Source organism: Myxocyprinus asiaticus, chromosome 39 (genome assembly GCF_019703515.2).
Source record: "Myxocyprinus asiaticus isolate MX2 ecotype Aquarium Trade chromosome 39, UBuf_Myxa_2, whole genome shotgun sequence".
Taxonomy (NCBI): domain Eukaryota; kingdom Metazoa; phylum Chordata; class Actinopteri; order Cypriniformes; family Catostomidae; genus Myxocyprinus; species Myxocyprinus asiaticus.
Window position 1 is genome coordinate 36387416 of NC_059382.1, and position 14674 is coordinate 36402089.

A 14674-nucleotide genomic window follows, 5' to 3' on the forward strand; every position below is an offset into this window, starting at 1 on the left:
ATTGTAAACTGTCACGAATCCCGCCTCTGCAGTTCCTCCCGCTCACCACCAGAGGGCTCCATCACCTGAGTATTGACTCTAACTCTCCGGACTCCATTTCCCATAATCCCCGTACCTGGCACTGATTACCTCCTCACCTGTTGCCTATCTACTCAGCTATTTAAGACTAACTCTCACTCTCTGTCATTGCAAAGTCTTGTTTTTGCCCTGGCTGACATCTCTGAGCGTTATCTGTATTTACTGCCTAACCTGTGTATGATCCTGAACTGTTTACCCTGTTTTGACCCTTTGCTGCCTGTCTACTGTTACTGCTTTGTTTACCTGGATATTACCTGTGATTGCCTGCCGCCTGCCCTGACCTCTTGCCTGTTTTGTGACTATCTCTCTGATTTACCTTGGATACTGCTATTGCTGATGATTGACCCCTGCCTGTCTATATTACTACATTTACTGTTAATAAAGTTGCACATGGATCCAAACTCCGCTGACTCTACATTACAGTAAACCACAGGGTAACTTATGCGCATCTTTATTTAGCCTATATCTCTGACAATTCTGAAGGACAATTCTGTAAAATTTATGACTCAAAATTATTATTCTCCATGTTTTTGCGGTTAAAGAAGAGCTCAATTAAATATTAATTATTATAATTTTTTTATCTTCTGCGGCAGCTGTTGTGAGACGCACACGGACGCATCAGGGATTTAGGTACACGAGCAGCACGCAGAACTGCCCTGCATTGTGCGGTTTCCCACAAATTAACTAGAAAATCATGTCCGTGACAACATGGCCCTAATATTATCAGTGGGCTTTTCCAGTGTTTTTGGATGTAGCATTTGCTACATCTTCCAAACCATGTCTTTACCCAAATACACTTTGATAAACCTATAATAATGATTTATATTTTAGAGCTGTCGGGACAGATTTCACGGGAAATTGCATACAAACATCATACGCCCGTGCGTGTTGACGTCATATCCATACACAGAGAAAATAAGCTCCGGCTACTGTAGCACGTGTGTGGGAGTAGTGTGGACCTGAAAGTTTGTTGTCACAGCGAACGAGAAAAATTGACCATGGATCATTCAAAACGGCAAACCTCGATAATATTGCAAAATACAATAATTATACTGTAATCGGTGCAGAACTTTTCACTTGCTAGTACACGTGTGTATTTTTCTTTATAACGGCAATAATTTATACAAATAAATCCTTTAGTCCTCGGCTTGCCAAGGACATGTGTGTCTTAAAGTGATGTTGACCACTGGTTGGTAACAATGGCAATCTATGAATTAGTTACTATCGTGGTCTATTTGGCCAGAATATCCTGCAGTTATAAAAACTTTACAATGTTTGACCTTATCAGACTAGCAATCATTGTGTCTAATGTTAATGAATGTTGCCTAACTTTTGTAATGTCATTTATTTCAAAACATCAATGTTTCCAATAAGTCAAAACAACAGCATAAGATATGGCACTTACCGGCACAGATGACGTTTCGGATATCCGTCTTTTCCTTTCTTTCGTTATTTATTTGTCCATTCGCTTTGATAAGATGTACTGTATCCATGTGTACACCGGTGCCTCGAACCACATTCATCCGCGCAGAGGAGCAAAGCCGAACCACAACTTACGTCATTACCAAAACAATGTTCTTCCGCAAGACACATGCTGTTTTATTTTTTAACCGCTAGAGGGCCAAAAATGACAAGTTACATTAACCTACCAATTTATTAATATGAACTGGAGAACTAAATCACTGTTACCTACCTGATTCTCTTCTGCCATCTCCTGGTTGTGGACAGGTAACATCGGGGAAGTTATAATGTACTCCATTTTAAATTCAGTCAGAAAGTCATCATTTTACTTTATTACTTTACTACTATTTAATCCAAAGTAAAATACCAGCAGACTCTATCGGTCTGGAAAGCAGCTGTCTGATGTGTTAAAGCAGGGCTTGGGCAGTTGCTTCATACAGATGAAAACATGGAGCAGATTTACTGATGGCTGACGGACTACAAAAGAGTTGATCAGTCAAGAAATTATGATAGTTTAGCTGCAGTCATTTTATACTCTGTAATTTGAATTAGTGTTGTTAAGGCTTCTGGAATGTGTAGTAGTTTAGAGGTCAACTCAACGATATAAGCACAGTCCGAAAATATCATGCCCTGAGTGGAGTCGATACCCAGAATGGAGTTGATTCCAAGCTTTGGAGTCAGTTCTCGATTCCCAATGCCTCGGAATTGAAGAATCGATTCTTTTTGGAATCAATTCCCAGCCCTATTTGACATCTCATTGTTGTTGTTTTTTTGTTTGTTGTTTTTTTTTTTTTTTTTTTCAGTTTTGTACATATCTTGTTTGTTCTGTTTTAGCTAGACTCTAAAAGCACGCACTAGTTATTTTATTTACTTCAGGAAATGCTTCAGGACCAGACATGCGCAGCAGCGTTCTAATTCCTGTTATTGTTTACGTCCTTGAAATGGTCTAATCTCTTATTGCATAAAATGTCCGACTGTGAACAATCGGCGCGTTAAAGACTATATAGCAGCAGTGTATTCATTTACTAAGAGTTTAGAATTAAAGAGACAAAAAATGTCCTATCAATATATATGCACATTGTCATTGTCTGCATATTAACCTAAACGCATTAAAAATAATAATAATAATCGCATTTAATATTGCATATTGTATAACTTTCTTACAGTGAAAAGTAAGGAAAAACTCACAAGAATCATCAAGCAGGCAATCAAAATTACCGGCGCCACTCAAACCCAACTTTCAGACCTGCACAGTCATGCAGTAAAAAGAAAGGCAGACTCAATCACTACGGACACTTCACATCCCCTTCATCACTCTTTTCAGCTACTACCATCAGGCAGCCCTTTCAGAGCGCCTCTGGCCAAAAAGAGAATTTGCAAAAACTCTTTCATTCCCACTGCAATATTCATTTTAAATAAGGCCAAATAGACTGTCATTATTTTTCCTTTTCTTTATGCGGACTTGCACACTTGTTCTTATTTATTTATGGAATTGTTTTAATGTACAACAATTGTATTGTTGTTGTTGTAATGTATTGTTTAAAAGTTTTAATGTAATTTTATGTGAGTCTTTCCATGGGTGTATGTTTGGATATTGTTTGTGAGCCCCTAACCTAAGTCATCATGTGATAGACAATAAAGTTTTTTTTTAATTGAATTGAACTGCGATTTAACAGAATCGTCCCCCTCAACCTAATGTACATTATCTACTGTACATTACTAATTAAAACAATTTTCTCGATCTCAGTCTATGATGCTTTTTATACTACAAAACAGCAATATGGTTTCATAATTATTGTGATGAAATCGCTCTTGTCTTGCACTGACTAAGAATATGAACAGCATTCCTATAGGAATTTCCAACCGCGGTAAAGTTAGTTTAACGTTCGACATTCGTTAGATATTCGGTTTCTCTTACCCGCGCTCTCTTCAGTCGACAATCTTACAAAGATGTCATTAGCACACTTGGTTTAAAGGGAGTACAACTATACTATATGGGCATAAAAATTGGATTCAGAACAGTCAACGTTTTGTGTGGCTGCAAATTATGCCTGAAATGCTCCGATGCGCTTTGACTGCCTAGCAGATGTAAGGGACCGTCTGAAAACTCCACCCACTACGCTAAAACATAGGAGATGTCCAACCATTCATTCAATTACAACAATCAAGTTATACATGAAGAAGAAGAAAAATAAATAAATAAATAAATAAAAATAAAAATAAACAAATAAAAATAAAATAAAATAAAAAAACCCGTCAAATACATTTTCACATTCAGAATGTTGTAGTAACTTCCCAGAGGATAGACTGACTTACTACAATTGAGATTATTACAGTAACATCAATTACATAAGTACAGTAATCTATTATATTAGAAAAAGAAAATAAATTCTAAAAATGATATTTTCACATTCGGAATGTTGTAGTAACTTTTCAGATGATAGATGGATTTACTACAGGTGAGATTATTACAGTATCATCAATTACATAAGTACAGTAATCAATTAGTTTAGAAAAATATTCACTACAATTCACCAAAATTATATTTTCTCATTCTAAAGGTTGTAGTAACTTCCCAGAGGATAGACGGACTTCATACAGGTACGATTATTACAGTATTTATAAAAATATGAGTACAATAATTAATTATTTTAGAAAAAAAAATAGTTGTGCTTTTCTACCTCCACCCACATATTTATTGTGCTAGTGTCTTCTTTTCCCCTATGAATTTATACTGTTATTTAGCTTTTTGCTAGATCATCATGTATTAGATCATCTGCTTTCTGTCTGTTCCTGCCACTTGTTCAGGGAGTTTTGTATGTTCCTTGTGTGTCTCTAAATTAAGGCTTTTTTCATCTGGTTTTCTGCCTCCCTACCTGTTGCGACCAATGCTACTTTACATTTTTCTTGCCCTAATTTAATGAATTTGCCCTCTGATTGGACTTTCACTATAAATTCAGTTCTGTTCTCCCTGCTCTACCCATGAATGGCTGGGCAGTGAGAGCCTAGAAAAGAAGCATACAATGAAATTATTACTTAAAATGAAAGTAAAATTGATACACTTGATGCAAATGGTCCTGACTGAAACAACCATCGAATAAAACCATTGTATCCCTTAAAACCTCCAGTGTCACTCAAAGCCAATTAATTAGCAACAACTTATTCAGTTATTTACTGAAATAAAATGAAAAACACTGCAAATTGACTTGCCTGTCACATTCTTTAAAGAAGATCCCAAATAAATGTAAAATAGTCTTACAGAAGGAATAAAAATATAGAATAATAGTAATAAACTTTTTTGGTGGAAAATTTGTTATGAATTTGTTATAAATTTTGTTAATGGCAATGTAGTGAATATACCTAAGTTTAGAAAACAATTTATGACAGCATTAATATAACATCTTGGGGATCATTATAAAAGAGTTTTTGAAAAAATAAATACCACAGATGTCCTACTTATTTGTTACTGGGAATTATCACAGTAATATTTTTGTCATGTTTTAATGTGTTTAAAACATGTGTTTTAATTAGTCCTGTCTCTTCATTGGTCTATGTTTATGAGTCTTGTTATCAGTTCTGTTTTATCATTTGTTCTTGTTTCATTGCCTTGTTATCATGTACATTAGTTTAGTCTCATCATTGGTTGTCTCTGTCATGTGGTTATACATGTTCATGTATACCCTCATGTTTGCCACTGTCTTTTGTCAAGTATTGTTTTGGTGTAACGTCAAGTCAAGTCAAGTCAAGTAATTTATGTTTGTTTCATTTTGGATTTCACGTTGTTAATAAATACTGCACTTGGGTTCACTCAGGTCTTCAGCCTGTCTCAACGTTACAGAATACTTGACCACAAAATGAACCCAGCAGTTCAGCTACTGCATTTACGCCAGGGAAACCGTTCCATAGAGGAATATTTGGAAGACTTCTGCGCTCTGGCCAGCAAGGTGGATTTTAATGAGATCACCCTCAAGGAATTTTTTCAGGCAGGCTTGAATGAGCCTGTCTACTCCATGATGTCTGGCAGTCGGATAACTTTCAATCTGGCTCAATACATCGATTTTGCCCTGCAACTTGAGCGGTTCATCTTTCACTGTATGTGTGGCTGATGAGGAACAATTGGTTATTAGCGTAACCCCGGTTCTCTGAAACATCGAGTGGAGAGATCCACCTATGGGAAGGGCATCCGTACCTGACATCTGCAGAAGCATCCAGTTGCACCAAGTCTGGCTAGACAGACAGAAGCGCATGACCTATGTCCGGTAAGGACCCGCCCCCTTACCTAAGACCATATAAGGACCTGCACGTGCTGCTGTTCCTCAGTAAGTATATTCGCTTCTCGTGCAGCTAGCGGGCTAGTAACCTATTGTTCTCTTTCATCATCTCGTGTTCGAGATCCACCTATGGGAAACATTGACAGCTCCCCGACACTTACACTTACAGTAAGGCCCTGCAAGCCAGTTAAGGGAATGGTCACCTCAAAGAGGCGGTGCTTGACACGTCCCATAGTCACACACCTGGCAACCCTGAAGCACACAAGTGAGAACTGTGCACAGGCAGAGCATGAATAACATGTTTGTGGCACAAACATAAAAATCAGCCCAGCAGCATATATACAATGAAAATAGCACCCAGGCAGGAATGTAAATGCATGCTTGGTGACATGAATGTGTATGGCTAACCCATAACCCCTTTTTCTTACTCTTTATATATATAAATATAAAAAGAAAGAAAAGGAGCTAACAGGGGAAGGGCTATGAAGAACCCACCCCCAAGACAGAATGAGCTACCAGGGTCCTGGTAACATCCAGCCTGTAGTAGTACGGGGAGAAGCCCAGCTGGCAGCAGAACAGATGTCCTGCATTGAAACTCCCCTAAACAGAGCCCAAGAGGCGGCCATGCCCCTCGTGGAGTGGGCTCTGAGGCCTTCTGGAGGCTGCACTCCCCTAGATTCAAATGCAAAAATGATAGCTTCCACAAGCCAATGCGAGAGGCGTTGCTTAGAAATGGGGGGGGGGCCCAAGAGATGAAGAGCTGATCACTCTTCCGAAAAGCACTAGTCCTATCCAAATACGCCTGCAGGGCACGGACAGGACACAGAGCATTCAGCCTTTGATCCTCCGCAGAGGAAAAAAGAGGAAGGTGAAAAGTGGAAAGCTCCATTACCTCACATGAGAACGCTGGGAAGCATTTAGGCACAAAGGCCAGGTTGGGCCTAAGGAAAACCTTATCTCCACTAAGAGAGAATTTAGTGCACGAGGAATGAACAGAGAGTGCATGCAAGTCACTGACACGTTTAGCTGATGCTAAGGCCAAGAGCAAAGATGTCTTGAAAGACAGCAATTTTAGGGAAATGCTTCCCAGGGGCTCAAAAGGCTGCTGAGATAAAGCCTCCAGCACCATAGAGAGGTCCCATTCAAGAGCAGTTCTCCTAGTAACTGGGAGAGAACGGCGGGCGCCCTTCATAAATCTATGAATGAGGGGGTGCTGCCCTGCCATTGAGCCATCAAACCCAAAATGACAAGTAGAAATAGCCGCCAGGTAGACCTTAATGGTGGAAAAAGACCTGCCCTTATCCATAAGGTCTTGTAAAAAACACAAAATATCAGAGACTGAACACTGATACGATGTGGAACCGCGCCCATCACACAACCCTTCATACACTTGCCACTTACAGTCATATAAGGACCTTGTGTGGAGGCCCTAGCATTCTGTTTAGTGGCAACCACATGTGGAGGGAGCCCCATCAAGCTTAAGTTTGTCCTCTCACGTGCCAAGCCCAAAGAGCCACCCTGTCTGGGTGGGGGTGAAGTATCTCCCCTTTCGCTTGAGACAACAGGTCTGTGCGTAGAGGGAGGGGCCACGGCTGGGCATGCAGAAGAGGAATTATCTCTGCCAGCCATGGTAATTTGGGCCACCTGGGTGCTATCAAAATAAGGGACAGGCCCTGCTCTCTCACCCTGGCCAGGGTAGGTATTAACAGGCACAGGGGAGGGAATGCGTAGAGCAGCACTTTGGGCCACAGGTGGGCTAGGGTGTCCACGCCGAGGGGGGCGTCCTCGTCCTTTAGCGAGAAGAACATAGAACAATGGGAGTTTTCGTGCGAGGCGAAAAGATCTACGGTCGCCTGTCCGAATCTCTCCCACAACATGCAAACTATCTGAGGGTGGAGGCGTCAGTCTCTGTAGAGCGGGTTCCCCCTCGACAGAAGGTCCGCGCCCCTGTTCAAAATGCCTGGAACATGGGTCGCGCATAATGTCAGGAAGTGCCACCTGCTCCACACTAAAAGCCTGTGAGCTAGAACATGAAGCTTGGGCGAGCGCATTCCACTCTGGCGATTGATATGTGCCACTGCTGTGGTATTGTCACAGCGAACAAGCACATGATGCCCCTGCAAGTGGGGCAGAAAATGATTCAGAGCTTTCCATACAGTCATGAGCTCCAAATAATTTATGTGGGCTGAACGATGTTCGCTCAGCCACGAACTGTTCACCGTCCTGCCCTCCTGAGTGGCTCCCCACCCTGTCTGTTGATACCACTTTTCGCAACATAACAGCCCCGAGAGGGATCCCATGTGTGTAAAAATCTGCACTCCTCCAGTGGTGCAAGGCTGCTGTGCACAAGTGCGTCACTGTAATAGAGCGACAGAGATCGCATAACTGGCTGAAATGGAGGGATAAAACCTACTTCATGAATGCCCTCATTCGCAGAAGGCCCAAAGGCAAAACCTGAATAGCTGATGCCATAAGACCCTGTAATCTGAGACATGTGCGAAATTGCACTTTCGCCCCCTCCTTGAATTGTGATAGACAACTCATTAGAGAGAGAACGCACTCTTGTGAGAGGCGCGCGCGCATGGAGATTGAATTCAGCTCCAGACCCAGGAATATAACATTCTGAGCAGGTGTAAAATTGCTCTTGTTCACATTCACTCTGAACCCGAGCGATGTAATGTGCGCGAGCACACGCCAAGTGTCTTGCACCACTTTCTCCTTGGAATTGGCTATGATTAACCAATTGTTTATGTATGTTAGGATCTTTAGACCCGTTATTCTCAGCGGCTCTAAGCCTGCCTCCGCACATAGACAGAACACCCTCGGACTCAGCGAGAGGCCGAAAGAAAGGACTGTGAATTCGTAACATATGCCCTGATAGGCGAAACGAAGAAATTTCCTGTGCGGTGGGTAAATGTTGATGTGGAAAAAAGCATCTTTCAGATCGACTGATGTCGTTCTGATGAATAGAGCGAGCGAGTGTGCCGTGTGTTAACATTCTGAAATTGTATTTCCTCAAATGTTTGAGATCCTCTGAGATCCAGAATAGGATGGAGAGAGCCATCTTTCTTTGGAACTAGGAAATAACAGGAGTAAAACCCCTGATTGCATTGATCTAGGGGTACTACATGAATCACCCCCTTCCCGAGGAGGGAGGAGATTTCCTCTTTCAGAATGTGAGCAGCACTCTCCTCTGTGTGAGAGGAGATAACGCCACCAAAAGGTGGGGTTTTCTGGCAAACTGGAGTGTGTACCCGTTCATTATGGTTCGAATCACCCAATCGGGAGCTGACACAGCCTGCCAAGCTCTTGTGTGACTCGCAAGTGACCCCACATGAACCGGGGAAGCACTCATAGCTGCGTTTTTGCCCGATTTGATCATTTGTGATGCAATGGCGCCATCTAGTGGACAACTTAGGGGCGACATGTGGGGTTGCAGAGAGATATTCTCTCTCTGTAACGAGTTCATTTGATTCGTTTGATTTTTTGTGTTTTTTTGTGTGTGTTGGGAAACACTGGGACCGAGGCCTTTGTTGAATGGGTGAGAGAAATGTAATAGGGGTGGTGTGGTGACACTGCTTGTGTACTTTTTCTCACTGTAAACACCTCCAGCACGGGGAGGCTCCCCGAAATGAGCTGGACGGGGGAACACACATTGTTCTGCACTGAACACACAGGGTGGGCACCCACTGGTGGGGGGGGGGGGGTTGCTGTGACCCCACCGAGAGAAAACCTCCTTTTTTTGAATGAGTGAACTAGGAGGGCAGGATAGGAGTCTGGGGGGCTGGCGGCCCGAGAACATGGACTCAAAGCCCCCTGAGGCCATGCATCAGGCCGGCCGTTTACATTTAGAGTTGGAGGGGGTATAGTTGGGGGGTTTCTTGGCCACAGCCACGGCAAAAGACATTCTCCCCCAGGGCTTAGTGGAGGGTGGGTTACTCTGCTGAGGAGGTGGTTTGTTGCATGGCTTTGCCTTACCAGGGTGCTGGAAAGGATGCCCTGTGGCAGGAGGGTTGGGTGGCCGCGTGGGGGGCACCTGGCATGGTGCCACTTTCCTAGGAAGGCATAATTTAAGCACTTTGTCCTCCTTTTTCTTGTCATCGCAACGTTGTGGCATCAAGGCGACGGCAGGGCCAAAGAGAGCCTGGCCAGGCTCTACCGTGGCACCAGCGATGCGCTGCTTTTCACTGTCAGGGAGGCCCAACAGATTAAGCCAGAGCACATGTTCTCTAGCCACTGAGAGCCATGGAACGCCCGCAGGCTTGGACGGCCTGACGGCCGTTACGGAAGACAAGGTCATTAACTGTGACAATCTCCTTCCACAGAGAGGTCATGGGGGTTCTTTTCTCTAGTTGCTGCTCCATGTCGACCAGGAGTTCAGCCTGGTATGCAGAGAGGAGGGAGGAGATGTTGAGGGCCCTGACAGCCAAGGCTGGGGCTTTGTAAGAGGCCTGGTGGATGGACCCAGGGGTGCGTCGTTATCACCGTTTCACCCATCAAAGTCGGAAAGTTCGGGGTCGGCGCACTGGGTAGTGTCAGTTTTTTGGGCAGTGCCAGGCAATGGCTACAGTTGTCTGTGAATTCTAGAGCCTCCTCTGTGTGTTTGAGACCCATGCAAATGACACAGAAAGGATGAGGGTCTCTGGCGGCGATGAGGGTGGGCAGCCTGACTGGTAGTTTGAGCGAGTGTGGGCGGCTTGCAGCAAACAGGAACAGCTAACCTGGCTGAAGCAAGACAGTCATGTCTGGTGGAGGCTGATCTGAATGATATGTCCTCCTGTAGACAAAATTGTGAAAGTCCAATTCCAACCGAGCTGAGAGAAAGAGAGGTCGTGAGAAGCGAATGTCAACTGAGGAACAGCAGTGCATGCAGGTCCTTATATGCTGTTAGGTAAGGGGGCAGGTCCTTACCGGGCTTAGGTCACGCGCTTCTGTCTGTCTAGCCAGACTTGGTGCAATTGGATGCTTCTGCAGAGGTCAGGTACGGATGCCCTTCCCATAGGTGGATCTCGAACATGAGATGATGAAAGAGAACTATGCACTCCTAAAGTTGCCACCAAGCCAGAGTCCCCATCATGGCCGCCACGTTCCAAGAGCCAGCGTTGCAAGCCTTTTCCGTCCCAGAGCCAGCATTGCAAGCCTCGTCCGTCCCGGAGCCAGTGTTGCAAGCCTCAGCCACCACGTCTGCCTCATCATGCCATGTTGCCACACCTGCCATTCCTTCCTTGTCATGCCATGTTGCCACATCTGCCACATCATGCCATGTTACCACGCCTGCTATGCCTAGCCAAGAGGCCCTGCCTTGCCATTTTGCCACATCTCCGTCCCCTGAGTCTCCCATGGCTCCACATTCCTTCATCGAGTCTTCCATGGCTCCATCTTCCGATTCTCCCACAGCTGTGCTCACGGCCATCCGGAAACGGAAGAGGAGAAGGAGGATTCCTACTCCCCAGGCACTGCATGTGTTCATGGCCACAGAGACCGTTCCCATCACTGCCTGTGCTCATGACCACGGAGGTCGTTCCCCTGTCACTGCCAGTGTTCACAGCCACGGAGGTCGTTCCTCTGTCCCTGCCAGTTTGCACGACCACAGAGTTCGTTCTCCTGTCCCTTCCTGTACTCACAGCCACAATGGCTGTTCCCCCATCAATGACAGTGCCCATGACCATGGAGGTCGTTCCCTCATCACTGTCTGTGCTCACAGCCACTAAGACTGTTCCCCTGTCATGGCCAGTGCCCGAGCCTTCCACGGCTCTGCCCTCTGAGCCGCTCCCTCCCAAACACTGTCCAGCAGCCACAGCCCAGAACTCTGTCCCCTCTGCCCCGTGGCCACCTCCCAGGCCTCCTGACCCTGTCCCTGTCCTGTGGCCGCCTCCCAGGCCTCCCAGGCCTCCTGTCCCTGCCCTGTGGTTACCCCCCAAACTGCCGGATCCTGCTCCCTTCCTGGAGCCTCCACCAAACCCACCACCGGCTCTGCCCTGGTCTCCTGCTCCATGCCCTGTCTCGTCAGGCCATGCCTCAAGGACCCCAACCCCCCAGCTCCCTATTGAACTCTGTTAGTTTATGTTTGGGCATCGGGAGCCGCCCCTTGTGGGGGGGATATTTCATGTTTTAATGTGTTTTTGTTCATGTTTTGTGTTCATGTCTTTTATTTTGAAAATTTAGTTCCTTGTTCCTGTTTCCTCTTTCTTGTCATGTGATTTCCTGTTCCCGCCATGTTTCATGCGTTTTGTTCTTATTGGTTCCTTGTAATGTAACTGTCATGTGACCCTCTTGTTCCACCAAGTTTATTAGTCCTGTCTCTTCATTGGTCTATGTTTATTAGTCTTGTTATCAGTTCTGTTTTATCATTGTTCTTGTTTCATTGCCTTATCATGTTCATTAGTTTAGTCTCGTCATTGGTTGTCTCTGTCATGTGGTTACCCATGTTCCTGTATTTAAGCCCTCATATTTGCCATTGTCATTCGTCGAGTATTGTTTTGGTGTAATGTTGTCAATTTGCTTATGTTTGTTTCATTTTGGATTTCACATTAATGAAATGTTAATAAATACTGCACTTGGGTTCACTCGTCATCATCTGTTCCTGTCTTCAGCCTGTCTCATCGTTACAATTACTTTTATATCAGGTCTTATCTCACTTCATATAAAATGAAATATCTAATGAAACATCCAGTTGGAGAAATACTCATACAAACACAGTTTCCTTGCATTAAGTTTGCAGTCGAAACTTCAACTGGATGTTGCATTGAAAATGGAGAAGTCTCCGATTTCAAGAAGCTGGTGGATGACTTTGTCTTGTATTGTAGAAAACAACTGCAGCTGAATAACACAAACATAAAAAAGCTGGTGGTGGACTTTGAAGGAAAACCTGAGTCTGACTATCATTGAGGCACAGGATGCAACAGTACATCAGAGCAGATGACCAAAAATATGTAAAGGAAATTATCAGAAAGGACAGCTATACTAGACTTGATATACATTTACTGAAGTCAGATGTTAAAGCATCCTCTCCACAACAGCAATTTTATGAGCACCGTGCTCTAGGAAGCGATAGTGGAGATCTCTCTTGCCATCAGCAATCAAACTTTATTATGCCATCTCTCCTGTTAAGCCTATATAACAGGAAGCAGATACAGTATTAACAGAAATTTATAGAATTGTTTCTAAAATAATTTATTTCTGTATTCATATAATAGAACATACTGTAATAATCTCACCTGTAGTAAGTCAGTCTATCCTCTGGGAAGTTATTACAACATTCTGAATGTGAAAATATCATTTTGGTGAATTTTGGTGATTTCTTTTTCTAAAATAATCGATTACTGTACTTATATAATTGATGATACTGTAATAATCTCATCTGTAGTAAGTCCGTCTATCCTCTGGGAAGTTACTACACCCTTTAGAATGTTAATATATCATTTAAATGAATTTTACAGATTTTTTTCTAAAATAATTGAATACTGTACTTATATAATTGATGATACTGTAATAATCACACCCTTAGTAAATCCATCTATCCTCTAGGAAGTTACTACAACCTTTAGAATGAGAAAATATCATTTTGGTGAATTGTGGTTAATTTATTTCCAAAATAATTGATTACTGTACTTACATAATTGATCATACTGTAATAATCTCACCTGTAGTAAGTCCATCTATCTTCTGGGAAGTTACCCTTTAGAATGTTAAAATATAATTTAGGTGAATTTCTGTGATTTTTTTTAATAAAATAATTGAATACTGTACTTATATAATTGATGATACTGTAATAATCGCACCTGTAGTAAACCCATCTATCCTCTAGGAAGTTACTACAGCCTTTAGAATGATAAAATATAATTTTGGTGAATTTAAGTGATTTTATTTCTAAAATAATTGAATACTGTACTTATATAATTGATCAAACTGTAATAATCTCACCTGTAGTAAGTCTGTCTGTCCTCTGGGAAGTTACTACAGCCTTTATAATGTTAAAATATAATTTTGGTGAGTTTTAGTGAATATTTTTCTAAAATAATTGATTACTGTACTTATATAATTGATCATACTGTAATAATCTCACCTGTAGTAAGTCCGTCTATCCTCTGGGAAGTTACTACAACATTCTGAATGTGAAAATATAATTTTGGTGAATTTTAGTGAATATTTTTCTAAAATAATTGATTACTGTACTTATATAATTGATCATACTGTAATAATCTCACCTGTAGTAAGTCCATCTATCCTCTGGGAAGTTACTACAGACTTTAGAATGAGAAAATATAATTTTAGTGAATTTTAGTGATTTTTTTTCTAAACTAATTGATTACTGTACTTATATAATTGATGATACTGCAATAATCTCACCTGTAGTAAATCCATCTATCATAAAGGAAGTTACTACACCCTTTAGAATGTTAAAATATAATTTAGGTGAATTTCTGTGATTTTTTAAATAAAATAATTGAATACTGTACTTATATAATTGATGATACTGTAATAATCGCACCTGTAGTAAACCCATCTATCCTCTAGGAAGTTACTACAGCCCTTAGAATGATAAAATATCATTTTAATGAATTTTGGTTAATTTATTTCTAAAATAATTGATTACTGTACTTATATAATTGATCATACTGTAATAATCTCACCTGTAGTAAATCTGTCTATCCTCTGGGAAGTTACTACACCCTTTAGAATGTTAAAATATAATTTAGGTGAATTTCTGTGATTTTTTAAATAAAATAACTGAATACTGTACTTATATAATTGATGATACTGTAATAATCGCACCTGTAGTAAGTCTGTCTGTCCTCTGGGAAGTTACTACAGCCTTTATAATGTTAAAATATACTTTGGTGAGTTTTAGTGAATATTTTTCT

At 42.1% G+C, this 14674-nt stretch overlaps 1 pseudogene; it reads right to left on the reverse strand.

Moving 5' to 3' along the window:
• Window positions 1–7288: 7288 nt before the first annotated feature.
• LOC127429984 (uncharacterized) lies at window positions 7289–9237 on the reverse strand (annotated as a pseudogene).
• Window positions 9238–14674: the final 5437 nt, after the last annotated feature.